Consider the following 20,081-nt stretch of genomic DNA (forward strand, 5'->3'; position numbering starts at 1 on the left):
GGCTGCGTTGACGCAATCCTAACGCGATAGGTTAATTACATTGAAACATGATGAAGTTTGGTACTTGAACCATAGAGGGTTCTGAAAGTTCATTGAAATGTTCAGTTCTAAGAAATAACAATGGGACATTTGCGGAATGAATAAAAATGATAATATGAAACGTGTGTTTCAACTACAAGGTCGAACTTAAAGTCATGTTGGTCATTTGCATTTCGCGTATTTCTTTCAATAACAACATCACACACAATGAAATTTAGAACGATGTTAAAACAAAATTATGAGATCTCAGTTACATGTGTCTTCCTGAAAAAGGTGAAAAACTCATTCACGCAATTGTGTCCTTCGTCGTACCAAACCAAAAAGTGGTCAAGAATCATGACCCCAAAAGACGAATCCGAAGCCTGAAGCAAAATCCAATAAGTGGTAAAAGGCAAATTCAAAACGAGGTTCATAGTGTGATACCTCTTGTAGAGACGCGTACTGTGGTATGGTGATGTTAAAGGAACCAGACAAAGATGGCAGCCTCCTTCCTTCTAATTTTCTATTCCATATCATTGTTGGAAGCTATCTTTGTCTGGTTCCTGTAACACCATCGTACCACAGTACGCGTCTCTAAAAGAGGCACCACACGAACCTCATTTGAATTTGCCTTTGCCTGTACTGACCAATGTCATCCTATTATTTAGAATACAATCATTATATGAAATTTTAACTACCATAAATATTATCATTGCTTGGTTGTGACTCATAACTGTCATCAGATCTGTAAGGGAATAAAGGAGTTAGCATAGAGACGAGAGAATTAATAAAACCCCATTTCCAACATAAACTGCGCAATGGAGTATGAATGACGCTCAATTAGAAAGCATTTGCGGAACACACACACACACAAATCAAAGTGACAAATTATTCATCTCTCGCGTGACACAAAAATGAGGAACAATGGAAAAAAAACCGCGAAGGTTCAAGCTGTTGCCACATCGAAACAATAGGGCCGCACGTGCAACACCAAAACTGACACATCGCGCGCGCCAAATTTCTCGCAATTAATTAAATCAATTAGCATTATAATTAGGCCTACATCCAGCGATCCAAAGCCGACCATTGATTCACAAAAATAAAAATAGGCTTCAAATTGACGGATTTTAAATTGGCACTGAAATCGAGGGCATCGGTGATGTCGTTTGTTGAGAGGATTAAACATAAAGAAAAGGTCCTCAATAAATATTCATTGGCACTGACAGCCTCGATTTCAATTCCAATTTGACTACATTTTCATAACACATATTTACATATGTAAATGTGTTGTGAAATAACGACATAGTCTCCTCTTGTTTGCCTGTGAATTGTGTTCGTGTGTGATACAGGTTCGTGGTCTCCTCTCTCCAATAATTTACCAGCACAGCTAATGCCGCAATAAAAAAAATAAAAAATTAAAAAAAAAATATTTTTTTCCATTTTATGGAGCTCTTACGTTTCTAGACATGGCTCTGAAAGTTTTCAATCAATCAATTCAGTATATTTTTCCACAGGCAATAAAAAACATCAACAGCATGAAAAAAAAACACAAACAAAATTTAGTCTCACAAGAATATTTGAATATTCTCACTTCGAAAAATCGAAGGGGATTTTACCGCAGTGAAACATAAAGACCATTTATCAAAAAAGAAGTAAAAATGCATCAAAATTCATAGTCCAAAAATGCATAGTTCATAGAAAAAAATATTCGCTTGATATAAAACAAAAAAATCATATCTTTGCAGTCCTTCGGATGACACAGGAATAAACACAATAAAGCCAATTTACTTCAATAACCACCAGATCAATTTATTATATTACAGGTTAATTGTTTGTTCTTCAGCAACCAGTTATAACATTTTTTCCCCCAACACCTTCCCCTTCCCATGTCTGGGTTTAATACGCGAGGTGCCAGATGCTGCACGGAGAGGTGACAAATGATAGTAATTACGAGACAGAACAAACAGCTCGAACTACGGCTAACGAATTAGACCATTCATACTAATAAAAAAGACGATTAAATGGTAATTTGGCGAGTAAAAAATGGCGTGTTTTCTTTCTGTTTAAACCGAGCATGAATAATAACTATCGGTGATCAATAACGGGTGTTATCGGATAGGCAGTTTGTGAAATGGGAATTGGTATTTTCAGGACATCATTGTGATGAAATTATTTGGATTGTCTTGTTTTTATTATCAAAGTGAAGAATGCTTTCGTCGCGAAAAATAAACTGTGCCTGTAAATCTGCTGATTTTCAAATCAGTCCTGGCATTATGGTTAGTGTATGGAATATCCCCTTGCATAACACAGCATAACACAGCAAGGGTCTATGATATGTGAGCAGATTCGGCGATTAATTATGCAAAACAAGACAGCGTCTTGACTTCGAGATTTTGACCAGTCAGCGGGCGCCTTCTATATCGGGTGTTCGATAACGAAATAATCCGTTGTCAAAGCCAATATGCGGTTTTAATTAGATATCTTTGTCCGTTGTTGTATTACAAAAACATCCAAATAGACCAATCAACAGCTTGGTCCAGATTTCGGGATGAAATGACGTCATGTCGACTCCGATTGGCTGGCGCGCGAGGATTTCATAAATGCTTAGTTATATCAGTCAGAGACAGAGGGGGCTCCGTTGGACAACGGGTGATACTCAGACTAGCATATGGCAGGGATAGCCCCAAATAACTTTACACTTATTTCCAGTGGTGTCCTTTGTTGGAAGACGAGGAAGGAAATGATAGTTTCATATGTGAAAATATTATGTCGTTGCAGGAAGATATATTCTAAGGTGCATTAAGACGACGACATTTGGATAGCATTACACCAACTTGCTTGGCACCTTCGGAGCTCCGTAGGTACCAATATCGTTCACTGAAACTACTAAAACTATACGCATCAGGTGTGCCGAGGCACAACGCATGGCACATCTCACTGACAAAAGATAGCGCAGGAAGGGGAATGCAGCCGCAGGGCCATGGTCCATGAGTCATGTAACTGGTATCTAAAATGGGATTTGCTCCAAACTTTCTTTATTCTGACAACCATTATTTTTTCCCCTCATATTACCAATGAAATAATGTGTGAAAAGATAATCACGAAATACTTGACATGATAATTAGCAGGAGTTCAATGAAAGTATTAACTGGTTTACAGCCCCATTGGTTTGTGCACAAACTGCTTGGTTTTGTTTTGTCATCCATTTCCAAGATGCATTGCGAATATCGATAAGGTATACCCTCAAGTCCAAGCCTTGAGTCAATTTCACGGCGCTGCTAAGCACAAAAAATTCGCTAAGCACAAACAAGTCTAGCTTATAAAAGCAGGTTACCAGCCAAAACTCCATGTGATGTATATTGCTCGTGATTACTATTCAGCTGTTGTTTGCTAAGCATGAAAATCACATGGAGTTTTGGCTGGTAACCTGCTTTTATAAGCCAGACTATTTTGTGCTAAGCTAAGCAAATGTGCTTAGCCGTGCCGCGAAATAGGGTCCAGGTTGCGTAAGACCCAATATTTTATACAGAATTATTTTTATCCATTTTTGAAAAAAAAAGTACAGTTCGAATGCTCCAGGGCATGCGAGATGAATATCCATTGGTATACAATGCCATCAATGCATTTGATTTCAATCTCAAAAGAAAATTGTCTATGAATCGTACAATTAAAATTTGAATGGCCTATTAATGAGTCCCGTGCATGCGGCCAGTGGACCGGCAAATGGCACGGCTCAGTGCCGCCGGCCGCGCAGCACATGTGCAACACATGTTGACGACACTCGTCCTCTGTTTTTTGGTCTTGAATGTCGTGGAGCCACTTCAACATTCACAATCCAAAATCCCCCCCCCCCCCTTAAAAAAGAAAAATCCATAATTCCGTTAATTGGTTTATCGTCAACAGGTGTGATCTTCTCTTGCGAGTCTCATAATGATTTATACATTTTATCCTTAATTCGTTTTGCAGAAAATGATTGTTCATTTGGGTATTTTTTTTGTGGGAATAATATACTTCGTATAAATTAGCATGAAATGGCGCCATTGGGTTTTTTTTTTGCGACAACATTTTGTACGGAGGATAATGCACGAGCTGCAAAAAGGGATGTTGAATTTGAATTGAAAGTGAACTATTTGCATTGTAAATTGATAGTTTTTTTTAGATGAATGCGTAATAATCATGGACTGAATTTTTACGGGTAAACACGCAAAGTTAGCGTCAGCAGCTGCAAACTGACAAAATGATGGAAAAGAGAAAGAAACTGGATAGAAATAAAATAATGACATCTCTTCAACGGCATTCTTCTCAAAATGGAAACTATGATTTCTGCCCCCTTAACAGTTGTGCAGAGTTGTATAGAGTCGCTGGTTTGTGTGACTCGAGTCGAGTCGAGTCGAGTCGTTTTAAAGAAGTGACTCGAGTCGAGTCAAGTCATTAGGTCAAGAAGGTCGAGTCGAGTCGAGTCACAGTGTATAGTCGAGTCGAGTCGAGTCAAATATTTAGCTCGAGTCAATTCGAGTCACGAATATTTGAACAATATGCAACAAATATAGACAAGAGAGAAATATCTTTTGTATCACTAACACTAAACAAGAACTGAAACTTCGTGTACAGACACGTTGTATATCTGTACACGACAAGCAGCCGCTGTACCATATTGCATTCGCAAAGTGACGTGAACATATTTTGCACCATGAGTCATTGCAAATATGTTTCGAAAAATGTTGCTTTTATTTTTTGGGACTCGAGTCTAATTAGCCTTCGGTCAAGTCGAGTCGAGTCTTCTGGTGACGTGAGGGACTCGAGTCGAATTGAGTCATTTGTTTGCAGTGACTCGAGTCGAGTCGAGTCATTTACCCATAGGAACTCGAGTGGAGTCAAGTAACCAAAAATGCGACTCGAGTCGGACTCGAGTCGAGTCACTGACTCGAGTCATTACAACTCTGCCTGTATGCAATGGGTAAAATGGTTCTCCAACCGGCACGACATCTACGGCGTGACAAAAGAGATTCGCCCGTCCGCAAGTCCAAGGGCTACTCAATGATGATGGAAACTACAAACAAGAAATGATGAAGAGGGTAATGTTACAGAGAGAGAAAAAGAAGACTGAAGGAATCTGTTGATAGTTTCGCTTGAACCGTGGTCAGTTTTAAGAAGGGGAAAAGCTAGATCTTGGCACGAAGCTACACTTCTTCTTCTTGTCGTGTCCACGTCGCATAGCTAAATTTTGTTCAACCAAAGTTGAACACATTCATCAGCAACATCATTATTTGCTAGGTCCTAGCTGTGCTGTGCATTCGTGCTCCAGTATACTGGACATCTCATCGGGTGATCCGTGGTTCATCACTGCCACATGAACATTTAAGATCGTTAGTTTCCTGGTATCCACATTTGTTGAGCCATGCTTTGCAGCGTCCAACACCACATCTTAGTCGGGTTAAGACACCTCCACTTGGCCCAATGTTCGTTCGAAGCTACACTATGTGTGGCAGTATATGAGGAGTAAAACTGGAAGAGTATACTTCACGGTACGACCCTTTGAACTTATGGATGAGAGGAGGCAGCGAATTGAGAAGAGCGAGATGGAAGAACAAGAACTGAGAGTCCAAAAAGTCGACTAAAAAGACGCCATTAACACTGGAATTTTTGGGCCGGCTCACATTCCTAGAGGGCCAATAAAGGGGCAAGACATTTTCCCGACTGAGAGTCAACAGTTCATCAACAATACGCGGTTGGTCGTTAACTTTCGGAAGACTCTTAGATAAGAACTTGTTGAGGCGCCAACACTTTTCGAATGTTTAACTTCGCGTCGGGAGATACTTGACTACATTATAGCAATAATCCACGCCCTCCTTTTATTTTCAGTACATTTTCGACAGTGCTTGGGACCGAGTTTGATTGAGCTACCGTGGTCACCTGACCAAAAAATCGCCATCTTATTGGTCAGAAGTAAGCATATTTGATTGGCAGGGAAGTAAGGGGAACAAGAAAAATAACATAAGAGATGATTTGGGGGTGTTTTTTTTTTAGGGGGATGACCTTCAGTGGCGTATTCAAGTTTTGGATCCGGGTAGGGAAAAAGTTTGATTTTTTTTTCTGTCTGAATTGAGGGCATGTAGTTTTAATATTTATTCAGTGTCCGCAATGTTTGAGCTTTTTCCGCGAATTATCCATGCCTTGTGAAGTTATGTGAACACAACATGTGCTTTTGTGGTGAGATTCTTTCAGCTTGAATACTGAAGCCTTTCGTTTCTAAATACTTGTATCAGTCAGGTTTTTTTTGGTGTGATTACGCTCCCTCCTTCAGAGTCTGAGAAGGTTGGTATTTATTTTTCCGGAATTGAAGTCATTTAGTTTTGATATTTATTCGGTGACCGCAATGCTTGAGCTTTATGATCCGTGATGAGCCGTCTATGCTCTAGGCCTTGTGAGCGCAACATGTGCTAATGCGGTGGGTTTCTTTCAACTTACAAAAGCGAACCCCCCTCCCCATAATTGTATCAGTCATGCTTTTACATTATCTTCCTCTATCAGAGTTTGAGCCGTGTATATATGTACAATACGAATGATATTTAAACGTCATTGAGTTGATCAATTTTTGTCCGCACAGGACAATCCTTAGGGGTAAATACGGGCCTTGTGTCCCGTATTTGGTTTTCACGCCAGATGATGAGCTCCGATCCGAACGGAGTATTTTCCCCCCTTTCTGGCCACCGGGAGTTTACCGGGAGCTGTTGTGGGGCCACGGGAAGCTTTTGTCCCGTGCGCGGCCAGCGCGCGCTGTTTGCTTACTCGTCCCCGTGGTTGGGCGCTGTTTACCCTGCGCATCGACAGCATGTGTAAACCGCTGTCGGCACACATACACCGTAGTGCTGTAGTATTCTCTGGTCTTTAGGTGGTCATTGCTTATCCCCCCTCCCCCCTTAAAATTTGAACAACAGCTGGTTAGGTAGTGCGGTCATACTTCCACATACTGATCCCCATTCGATGGACTGATGAACTGATGATTTTTTTTGTGGTGGTGGGGGGGGGGGGTTAAATAATATCGATCCTTGAACACAGCTGGAGTCAAGTTGAATTTAGCGCGCCAAATTAAGTACCGTGAATTGAAGTGGTTGAGAAATGACTCTGGTTGCGGTTATAATATTTCCACTTGAGCACTGGGCAAAAATTGTCCTTTTTTACATCTCATTCAAACGACTGAATTTTTTTTTCAGGGGAAAAAATCGGTAGGATGGACCTTTTTTTGTTAAGGAGAAATTGATCGAAGTTATAACAGGTGCAGTCAAGTTGATTTTCGATGGTTTGGGCGGCAACATCTATTGACGAAATGCAGCATAAAGTGATCCCGGCAATTTGTTTTTATCCAGTGGCGGATCTAGGGGAGACGGGGTGTTTGAGCGGTCCCCCATCCACCAACTTGGGCCGAAAAAGGGGGAAATCCTGGTAACTCCCCCCAACAGCTATCCTCCCCCGGCCCTTAAGCTGGATCCGCCCGTGTACGCAGGTGGCGGCGCGGCAAGCTGCCAAATTACCGGTCGATTGTTGTATGTCACTGCTTGACAAACTTTCCACTTGTAAGACGTACTTTTTTGGAGATATGTCAAACGAACCGAGGCTTGGAAAAGGGTTGTAAGTCTAACAAACAAATTCAGATAATCTTCTCTCTCTTTCAATTTCAAACATTAAAGTAAAAGTCTGTCATGAGCCAATTATGGCCCATCAGACCGGCGATTATGTCCGGATGGGATGCCTGTAAAGCGCAGGTTACCCATCCTGGGTGGAGAGGGGTAAGTGGAGGTGAAGTGGCTTGCCCAAGGACACAACATAATGACCAGCAGCTGGATTGGAACCCCTGACCATCTGATGATGAGTCACGAACCCCGACTAGGCCACACTCCCGCACAACAATCAGACCCAATAATGCGCCTATCAAAATGTTCTCCCCCTTCCTGCGCTGCCCCAGGTCCGATGTCGGGACTTGGTCACGTTTTTCAAGCCCCAGGGTGGGGATTTTGGTCACCAAAGTTACCTTGTTACCATTGGCGTACTACATGGAAAGGCAATCACTGGTGCGCCCCACGTATGTGTGTCGGGGCATCAGTCGGGGATTGTCACTTAAATTTTGCCCGAGGGGTGGGGATAACGTCGTTCAAAATACGCACAATCTTTTTAAATGCAAGCTCCGGGGCCCGGGATTTCTGCCTGATTACAACCTAATACCTAACACAATCGCGAATGGGACACTTGCCTTAACAGCCAGCTTCTATGTAGGGGGGGGGGGGGGTGTCACTAAATCATTCGTATCTTAGTTCGGCCCTTCCAATATGAACTTCTATCCATTTTGATATTGTTGTCATCTTGTTCAAAACCCGATTATCTTTGACAAAAGGCTAACACCAAAGTTAAGTTTCCAATATTGTAGCATATTTGTCAGAAAAAAAAATCGAAAAAGCGGAGACACCGTCTTTGTAGATGATGAAAAATGATGACTATGTAAAAGACTTGTTGGCAATGTTGATATCTACCCACAGTAAACAGCCGTTTGCATCCGAAAATAAAAAACGATGAATATTCATACCGTGCACTTGATTCCATGGGAACTATCGCACTTGTGAAGTCATTGATATGCAAGTTTCGAATTGGCTTTTTTTATCGTCGTGGGGAAAACTCATGCATAATACAATAGTTGCTGTCGAGTTTCATACCGTGGCTTTGCAATTCCATCATCGGTCCAGTTGTACTCGCACATCGTGCATAATCGCTACTTTAGTTATTTATTATCGTATTACCTGGAGGTAATTGCTTTGCGCTATGATGCTAACCAAAGTACATCGTCAACTTTTAAATATTATCACATCTGTCTTCACTAAACTGAATCCAATTAAAAAATTAGGCCTGTGGCATCATTTGCAATTATGCGAGAGCTTACGAAGTAAATTATTACGAAAATAAAGTATCGTTAAAAAACAACAAGGACGACAACAACATGTGTGGTAGAAAATACCTTGTGGATTGATATGTCTGTCTAGCATGATGAAACACAATGAAAGGTAATAAGCCATGCACATAATAAATAAAATAAATAATAATAATGGAAGTTTTCATAGCGCCGAATCCATGTAAAATGCTCCCTGGCGCTTTGCAATCATACTATTTATACAATATAAAAATGTTAATTAAATATACCATACCATGATTTGCCGATTTTTGACTTCGGGATAAATACAGGAGACAAACTAGGATCATACCAGGACATGCAAACAAACAAGTGCGATTACGTGACAATAAGCGCTGGTCGTCTTGCATGAAAGTCTTGCATGAAATGGTACAATTAGTCACTTGGTCATGATTGTCAATTGAAAGAAGGATTTCCCGTTTTGTTGAAAGTCACAATGCAAAATAATAGTGACCTTCATAATGCAACTGTATCCTATGCCGCGCCCAGGAGACGCGTGAAACTGATACATGGCCATAGGCAGGGGTGATGTATAGTCACAGGTGTGTAGAAGTTCGTAGCGCACAAAAATACCACGTGATCATGTACCACATATATATCTTGCCTCTATTCAAACAATTTCATAAACAGTGTCACGAATTAATACAAACAGTTTTTGTCAAGTATTTAATGTATTTTTTTTTACAGCTACAATTTGGCACTTACAGTTTTATGGGTGAGTTAGGGGGCTCAGTTTTTTTTTTTTTGGGGGGGGGGGACCGACCGACCGACCGACCGACACCCGAGAAGCTCTGTTGCCAGAGCTTAAAAAGATTGAACAACTGCGGTGTCAGATCCAGGATTTGCCAAGGGAGGGGCGGGTGATAATGGCTGGATTGTTTAGGGGGAAAGGGGGAGGGTGCCACTCCATAGGCCCAGCAAACCCCTTGCATACGCCCTATTTGTTTGCACAAAGCTTGGAGTAAAAGACTGAAAAGCCTGAGACAGTGCCAAAAAAAATTGTACTTAATGAAGAACAAGAAGAACTTTGTTGGTAAACGCTGTAATTTTGCAGAATGTTTATCTTGTAGAGACATAAAATGATATGCGCAAGCGCAGTTGGATTATACCTGACATAATTTGCATATTAAATTAAGAGAATTGTATCAAGACATCAAGACTGGCATGCCCCCCTTTTATCTACTTACGCCACAGAAATGGAAGAAAGAAGTCTGCAGTTGTTTTGTTTTTGACAAATGTTATGGTATTCAAAACTGCAACACATTCCCTTAATCAATATTCGTTCCACTTCGATTTTTGTTGTTTCAAAATCGCTGTATAGTAGTCAATGATTAAGAATAAGCTAATCGTCCGCCGGCTGACTCATGAATAAGCATTCCAATACGCCTAAAAAACTTCGATCGCGAAAAGAAATTATTCCGGAAAGATATTCCTATGTTTACATTGGATACTTTTTTTGTCAGCTAGACTTCTGCCTAGTTCTTTTAATAAGGCGCCTTATCTATGCATCGTTAAATAATTAGCATACCTGCGCGTGCGCGCCACGCGCTTTGAATAAAAGGTAATACCCGGATGTATACGGGCGCAGGCCAGTAAATATAAGCCCAAAATATTGCCTACGGGCGCTGGCAAAATCACGATTCTCTTCTATTCGAGCATTTTTGTGGGCCATGAACTTGAGGGTTTGTAAACAAGAAGTTTGGAAGCCGTAAACAGGACCGCGAGCTTGTGTTTCTGTGAAATTTGGATGAAATTGGGCCCTAAAATCGCTCTATTTTGCAATGGAGCGTAGGCAACATTTTTCAAAATGGTGATGGGCTGTAGGACTACTTTGAGGGGGTTTATCTTTGGATGGAAATTTCACCTGAAAGTCATCGGTCACCCATAGAAATTCAAACAGAACAAGATAATGAAATAAGCTTCAATTCGATGTACGTGTGTCTCAAACACCTCGGTGATTTGTTAGTATTTTCCCTAAAGTTTTGGGAGTGGGTGTAATTATCACTTGGGTCTATGGCAGTTTATTTGCTGGTCTCAATCAATCATTCATAAATAATGCATTTCCGACCATGTAGATTGTTGAGACAATGTTTAAAGCCTTTCGAGGACCTAAAGTCTCTGATGTCCTCGTTCGTAGGCCTTGTATCAAATTGTTTATTTTTTTTTAGGTCTTTTTGCTCTAGACCTAGGCGTTTTAAAACAGTACAATGTGAACGTAGTATGTAAGAAAGTACGTAAAGAGGGCAACAAATAGGCCCTCGGCCCCAAAGACTTTAGGCCTCCGAGGACCTAAAGTCTGTTATGTCCTCGTTCGTAGGACTAGCAAATTGTTAATTTTATTTTGGGGTCTTTTTGCTCTTGACCTAGGCGTTTTAAAACAGTACAATGTGAACACAGTATACTGTAAAAAAAAATACGTAAAGAGGACAACGATGTAGGCCCCCGGCTCTTTGATGTCCTCGTTCGCAGGCTTTGCAAGTTGTTTATTATTTAGGTCTTTTTTGTCTTGACGTAGGCGTTTTAAAATAGTACACTGTGAACACAGATTTATAGAAATTACAAAAAGAGGACAACATGTCCTCGAAGGTTGCCAGCTGTCCTCGGTTGGGACTGAGTGCAAATCGAATAAAGGAGTTCAGGTGCTAAAAAGGAAAAAAAGTACTAAATAAAAGAAGCCATTGGAAAGCACGTGAGACTCAATTTAGCCCAAGCTATTAACAAGCACGTGTTTGAGGTTTGAGTGATGTAAAGTGAGGGGATGAGTTACTGTTATTTTAATTTTTTTCGGGGGGGGGGGGGAGAATAAGAAATAACCAGTTTTGTGGGCTGGTGATTGTTAGTCCCCTGTCATTTACTAAACAATTCGAAATTCCCTGAAAAAGTTCCGCAATGTAAATAGTAAACGAGATCGTCTGCTTTCTCCCGCCAAAAAGAGTTTAACTTTCCAAAAAAGAGAGACAATGTCACCATCAAATCGTTTATCCAACAGGTGTTTATGGGTTTTTAATCATCCCTTCTACCTATCTGCCTCGTTAGTCATCCAAAGTTATCTCGAGAGCGCGACAGGTATTGATTTTTTTCTCTTATTTTTGGCGGGAACCAAACAAAAAAAAGTATGTGGATGTGTCGCTGGCTTTAGCGCGCAGTTTACACACTAGACTCGCCCAGTTTATACAAAAATTATATTATATTCAGCCTCGTTTAAGTGGTGCTTGTATTATCCGCCTATGTTTTTATCGACTGGCATAAGTGGCGATTTTATTTTAATGATTTTTTGGTTCAAATTCTGCCGCAGATTTTCGATTTTTGCCGTTTCCCCTCGGCCGACTGTTTCTATTTGTTCTAATCTCAAGGGCTGGAAATGGCGGTTCAAGATGACCACCTGTTGGCCCGCTGCGCGTCTGACGTCACGTGCCACGTGACCAGTGCTCGGTTTTTTTTGGTATAGCCTCTGCTATCCAGGATCCATAATGCTAATTATTTCATAATAACTCGGTGAGTAGCATGATAAAGGATCGATAATATTCAAAGTGTTAATAATTATAGGCTTACATCATTTTGAGATTAAAGGTATCTGTCGTGAAGTTTAAGTCACCCGTTTCGGCAAAATTCGAGTAAGTTTGGAAATATTTAGCAATCTAGTCTGATTGGAATCTCTGAGTGTTTGCTTTAACAAGATATCATTGACAGTACAAGCTGACTAACAGACTACAAAATTGTGCTTATATACACTTTAAGGCATATAGGATCATTGGCTTTTCATGTATTTTGTTAGTTTCCAAACTTTCCAATAATAACAGCACTCGCAATCCAATGGCGAATGTTAAAAAACTCACCTGTTGAAGTTTGAGCTCAGTGGATATTACACTTTTCGAGAAAACTGTAAAAGAAAAAAAACCATGCACAACCTTTTGATCACGAAACACGATTTCGTCATTAGCACTCTTTATTTCCAAAAACTATAGTCAATTGACTAATCATCGTTGGAAATCTCCCAACTCCCTTGATTACTTCTAAATGACAGCAAGCCAGACGGAATAATTTCACGGGGTGTTTAGTACCAGTATGATCTTAAAGGGAGTATACAACATTTGTAAACATCGAAAAATAAAACTGCCACATTTTTATAAAAATACCTTACTAGGATGTTGGTAAATGACAGTTTAAAGCATCCTGTAAAATTATGGCACCTGGTGTGAAGTCATTTTCAAGAAAATGGTATTTTTGAAAAAAATTCAAACAGTGGTCGGCCGACCACTGTTGGTATTTTTGTAAAAAAATCCAACGGTGGTCGGCCGACCACCGTTGGAAAAACCGAACTATTTTTCAACTACTGCTCCAAAATTACCATTTTTTCAGTCCAAATTTTGTTTGCTATTGGTTACATGTTCATAAACGGGTGCAGGCCAGCTAGACTGGTTCCCTTACCTTACAATTTTCCGGCATCTGTAAATTGATCCATTTTATATTTAGTGGAGTCCGGGAACCACACTACTTGAACATGTTTGTTTTTCTTGGTTTTTCCAGCATATTCGAACACAAAACTTCAAACATGTCAGTGTAACAATATTTGATCTATTTTTCATTTCTGAAAATTACAGCAAAAGCCAATGATGTATATTCCCTTTAAATCCAAGTAAGTTTTAAAAAAATCGGTGGGTTACTTTGGGATAAATGCAAATGACACTGCTTATATCGTCTATGTGAGGAAAATAGGCTTGATTAAAGAGTCGGCCATATTAAATTGAAAGCGAGGTAAAATCTCCATTTTTGGAACTTGCGAAGAGAAATGAAACCAACGAAATAAAGTTCATAACAAATTATTATCATCTGCTCTGAAGAATATTAAAAAACAACATACCCTGATGTTTTGAGCCACATTAAAAAATGAAAGTGATGCTTGGAACGCATGAATAGTCTGGCACCATCCCATTCAACAGTTAACAATTTGTAAAATACATACAGGAAACACGATCGAAAATCGATCGTGTGGTTCTGCTTTTTTCCCCTTCTTTGATAATTATTCCATAGATTCAAATGACGAGTCATGGTCCCCTCGTATATACAACACCTGATTCCTGTCTACTCTTATTTTTGCGTCAAAATCAGAAAAAAACCCAGATTTGTTTCCCCTCACATCTCGCTCCATCGTTCAGTTCTCTCTCCCTATAATGCGTGATTTTGTTTGCAGTGCGCGGTGTATAATATTATTGTTCCCTTTCTATAAATTTACTCGCGTGTGACTTTGACTGCAGAGTAAACGTCCAGCGCGTGAAGTGACACAAATCGATGCTAGAGGGGGCAAAACAGACAGATCCTACCAGATCGATTATTCCCAAAAGGCGAGCAAGAGTATGCGGGTCGATAAAATTACCTAAAAACTGTGGCAGCCATTATTTTTCTCGTACATTTTTCCTTCATTGATTGATTGTGCTAACTCCTTTCTTTTTGTTTTATTAAAAGGGAGAGGTGGTTCTGATGGATCGATCTGAAACAAAAAGGTGTATACAATGTCAACTTTTCAATGCCAGTAGAGTCGGTTTAGAGTGGATTAGATATTGTTGATTGAATAGTTTCACGCCGACTGTTATTGTTTTGAGGATGAAATCGAGCGAAAGAGGAGTGAAGTTGGTTCAATTCAGCAAGTGATGCATGCCTCCCGGCACACACTTCTGTGGCCCACACTCTAAAAATGTCCTTGTCATATGATCTGGTGCACGGTACCCTCTGGAGACATGTGCACACTATAGGGAAGATTGTACACGTCTCCACAGAGCAATTTCTGTGGGTGAATACGTCTCCACAAGGTTATCACGAAATAGATATATGGATTTTACTCAAAAACTAGGAATTTCCAAGGTGTGTTGATCCGTAGCAAATTGAGGCATTTAATGCAAGGGATATTAGGTCCGAATTTCAGCCCAGGAAATTAATTCTGGTTAAAATTAGAGCATTATGAAACTGTACTTTCGAACTCGAAAACTTTAGTACACGAGAACAAAGAAATGACTCCACAAGGATACCGATGTCAGTATTATTCTAGTTCTAGTTAGCATGACACTTTGTCCGTGTCAATTTAGGGAGTGATACATGCTTTCTGCAACATAGGTCTTTACGTCTGTGGCCAAGGTTTGAATCTTATTCGCCGTACACTCTAAAAACTCCCTCGCCAGATTGACCAAAAATCCGAGTTCTTTGATCTGACACTTTCTCCGTGTCAAACTGACACTGCTCTCACTCATTTTCCGGATCGTTTGTCCCTAAAACCTTGAGGGGAAAGTGTCAGTTTTGACCCTGAAAAGTGTCAGGCCAAATGGAAAGCGGATTCCGGGTCGACGTTTGGTGACTCGAATACAAGTCTGTAATCAAGTATGATTTAGCATCAGGCCGACTCTATGTGAACTCACGGCTCGAAAGCATCATGCAATTATAACCGAAATTCATTAATTCTAACAAATAAAGTTATTCCCACAACGACAGCTGCATGTAGTCAACATTATATCTGATCGTTATTAATGTCATTCAGTTTTTTTTATGCGCGCTATAGTGATGATACCGAAACGGCAACAGTTAGAGGGTCGATATGGTGATGAAAGAAATAAAATTAACGAATTCAGCGGACAATGTAATTACTGGATGGCAGCGATGCATGTCGGGGAGGTCGTGGACAGTTCATGTGTCCTACTTTGTCACTTCTGTGAACGGCAATTTTGGATGAAATACATAACTCGTTATTGCGTTTGTCGTTTCTGTCGTCGTCGTTGTCAATGTCTTTGGTTCGAAGGAACTTTACATCAAACTCATCAACATCAGTGCAATCTGCATCACTTTAAGTAACGTCATTATTTTCATCTTTCGTCGTCATCGTCAATGTCATTGTTTTATCATCTTAATCGGTTCATCAATGTCATCGTGTCGTCATTGTCATACGGCGCATCCCCGTCAGCTTCATCGTCTTATACAACCGCATTGTCACGTTATTGTCATAACTGTTTTCTCATTCATTGTCGTCATGGTCACCATTATAAATCGTCGTTATCGTCATTCGTCATCGTCCATAATCATTCGATTTTGTCATCATCACATCACTGTCATTCATAATTGTCAGCGTCAAGGTGTCATGAATATCGTGACCATCATTTGTCATGTTATACACGATTGTAGTTTGTATCAACATCTTTGTGCACTCTTATAGGCCTAGGTATGTCGCGGACCAGCTATTAAACGGTAGCTCAATATTACCACATCTTGTGACATCTCGCGCAGTTTATTCTCCAAAATTGTCATCATAAAAATATCTATCTGACTTGAAAATGTCACCATTCAACACGAGTTTAAATGTTAAACTAAAAACAAAATTATTATAATTCCTAAAACAAGTCAATCATGGCGTAATTAGATCAGAATCTATCAGTTCGGCAATATTAGCCTCATCATTTTGCCAATGGTTAATTTAAGGTCGGCTACCATCCGACGGCAGTTTGCATATACTGACATCTTTTCTCACACAAAACAGCCGTTGAAAAGTCATAACAGAAATCGGTTTTTTTTTAATCAAATGAACTACAAATGCATGTCATCTGTTCTTTTCATGATTGTTGTGTATAAAGGAGAGGGATTTGCATTAATTTCAAAAGTGAATCCGGACCAGGTGATTGGAATGAATCCAGTGGTTGGAATAAATTTTACAGGACTTTAATTTGAACTTTATAGCAGCATTTTTTATAGCGTGGCGTGAAGCAATATTATATTCCACAAGGTACATTCAAATCAGAACTACGTAAAGTCATGAGTTAGTGATATTTCTGTCAATAACACACTAGTTCAAAATGAGCTGATCTACGGAGTTATCAAACTTGGTTGCCACGGTAATTTAGAGCCGGATCGGGAATTTCCCCGTGTTTTTTTCCCAAAAGGGTTTTCGTCCATCCCGTTTAATCAGCAATTCATGTTTTATGACTTGAATGTTTAAAATGATCTTGTGTATATAGCGTTAGTTGTGTAAATATTTTAAAGTACATGCATGTTCGTAGTCTGTTTTACTAATACATTTTTTCTTTATGAATTTTACTTTGCTTTAACTTTATTTAATAATTTGTAATGCATGCAGGGCTCCAATGGAAACCAGTTTTAAATTGTATGGGCATACACCATGGGAAAAGAATTGTAATAAATGAATGGGTTGATACTTTTTTTTTTACCATGCCCAGGTGGCCGAAATTACATTATTAAAAATATTTTATTCATAAACGTAAACATTAATCTTTATCCTTCACTCTCATACAAAAAAAGAGAAAAATTTGACGAAACCCAAGCATGGTCACTTTATACACACTACATATTAATGACTAGGTACCGAACTCTAAGTTTGTTAGTAGTTTCTTTTGAGTGCATTTTTTTTCAAACAAAAATGGCCTAAGGCATTTTTAAATCTAACCATCAGGTCCAAAACAAAATTGGAAAATAGGTCTAAACTCGCCATGACAAAGTGTGACACCCAATACATGTAATTTAATTCCCCAAGGGGGCCTTCAAAAGCATATTGAGAAAGCAGTCATTTTTCGTTTTTAGGTGAAAAACAGATCACAGCACTGCGGGTAAACACGCTATTGACCCATGCTCCGATCCCAACAATAATATGACGACAATAAGCCACTCACTTTGGAGAAAATAATAATATTGAAGTGCCCTCATAAATCCCAAAAGGACAATAACTGTTAATCCACCAACCCCAAATAAACACAACTCCAACTCGAAAAAAGGTGATCACGTACACTACACCCCTTCCCTCGCCGAGAGCTTTCAGCACCACACGCGCCATTTTGTTGTCAATTGTCCGAAAAGTTGACAAACTTCAAGCAGGCATTTTGGCAAACTGTCGCGATCTCACAAAAAAAAGAACAGAGCTGGCCGATTGAAAAGCCATGAATTCTTGCGGAGTCGAATGAGGCAAGTTCCTAGCAACAACGTGCACTGAGTGTTTGAACAGTGCATGGGAATTCGTAGCAAACGCGGGCAAGACTGCAGCTTTTGTGTGCACACGTATAACAACTTTTTTATGAGGGCTATACCTGTAGATTTTTTTTAGCTTTGCCATAGGTTCGTTTTGTGTGGATGTTTTCTAAATTCTAAGCCACAGTGTGCCTTCGGTTGCAGTGGTCGCCGACAGTGTCTGTGACGTCACATCGCAAACAATCTGGGACGTGGTATAATCCCATTAAGATGTGACGACAGAAGACAAGGTTTGTAAAATCACAGTCACCTGTGCGCACCGACGACACACAATCTGCCACTATACTGTTACCTTAACTGTTTTCAATTCGAGGAACAAAACTCCCAATTAGGTTTCTTTTTGAATAGTTTTGGGCAATGTGCCGGTTCAGTGAAGTCTACTCCGGACTTAAAACTAGTGCCGAATGGAAAATTTGAAAATCGAATCCTCCACTACACTTTTAACACATGCAGCATAATCAAAGAACTAAGTGGAATCCTTAGTCGATTGTTGAGCAACGATTGGAAATCCTCTCTTTACTCGGTAAACCCGCCATTCATGTTAGCTTTCAACTACGTTCCCGTTCACCTTATTTTCCAGTCAATAGCATGCATTATAATTTTAAGCAGAAACAAAGGTTATTTTGGACTGTAGTAATTTTAGTGTAAACAGGAAAATGAGACTGTCTTCAGATTCAGATTCGAATTCAAAATACTCACGATAAGGATACAGAACCAGCGGTGACTGCTCCGACACCCCTATGTTCCGACAACCTGCACACAAGATTGTGTTACTCCCGGTTAGGGTTAGGGTTAGGAATATGAGCAGTCAGAACATAGGTGTGTCGGAACATAGGTGTGTCGGAACATAGGTGTGTCGGAACATATGTGTGTCGGAACATAGGTGAATACTACCGAACAAGCTATGGTCCAATCCTTGGATTTTACACCAATGGTTCTACCATTCTCATCAGAAAGAACAAATCAAATCACTCTTTATGCAAACCAAGTTTCAAGCAAAACAATCGTACGTAGCTGTAAGATTGACGAATAGAGTCGACTGCTAGGCTAGGTCATCAGGCCTTCTTTCGGAATGTTTGAAGTATGAAATATTTTTTTAAAGAACGGCTGAAATCACTCTTTATGCAAACCAAGTTTCAAGCAAAACAATCGTAGCTGTAAGATTGACGAATAGAGTCGATTGCTACTTGCTAGGCTAGGTCATCGGTACCTACTTTCACAATGTTTAAGTATGAAATATGTTTCTCACAAACTGCAATAAAAAGGCTGTGTACAGATGTCTGTTTGGTTTGAATGCCATAAAAGTGTGAGTGCAATCATAGAGTAAGGAACAGACGACAATTCCTACACCATCACATTATCAATGGAAGCTAGTTATAACTAAAAGAAATGAGCTACTGAGATAAAGTTCTACTTCACTAATTTTCTGTTCCGAGGAAACAATTTGATGTTTTCTGTCAGATTGCTTTTTTTTCAAACTCATATTTGTACATCCGTTTCCGCTCTTCAAACAACTCTCAAACAACACTCCATTGTCCCCCAAGGCTAAAGACTTGTTGGCTCATCCCCAGCCACCCCCCCCCCCAAAAAAAACAAAACCCACAACCCTTTAAACTTTTCACCACCAACAGTAGCTTGTGCAAACATGTTATCCTTGTGGACAAACTCACCTTGTGTTGGCCAGAGGTTGTTAAATGGGTGTTAAGTGGGGACGCAAACTTCGCTACTCCGTTGGGGAGTTGAATGGAGAGTACTGTGGAATCAGTGAAAACTAGAGATTAAGTTCTGTCGTAAGTCACTCTAGCTAAACATACACATCTTTAAAGGCACACAGGATGATTTTCAATTCATGCATTTTGGTCGTTTCCAGTATTACTAACACCACTCAAAATCCAAAAGAAGAATGTTCAAAACCTAACCTGTTGAAGTTTCAGCTCAGTGGATAGGCTAAAAGTTTTCGGGAAAACGGTGAAAAACCATGTACAATCGTTTGATCACGAAACACGATTTCGCCACTAGCACTCTTTATTCCAAAAACCAGTCAACTGACTGATCGTTGGAAATCACCTACATTTCTTGATTTCTTCTAAATGAC

The sequence above is a fragment of the Patiria miniata genome, unplaced genomic scaffold, assembly GCF_015706575.1.
Source record: "Patiria miniata isolate m_02_andy unplaced genomic scaffold, ASM1570657v1 HiC_scaffold_1, whole genome shotgun sequence".
NCBI lineage: Eukaryota > Metazoa > Echinodermata > Asteroidea > Valvatida > Asterinidae > Patiria > Patiria miniata.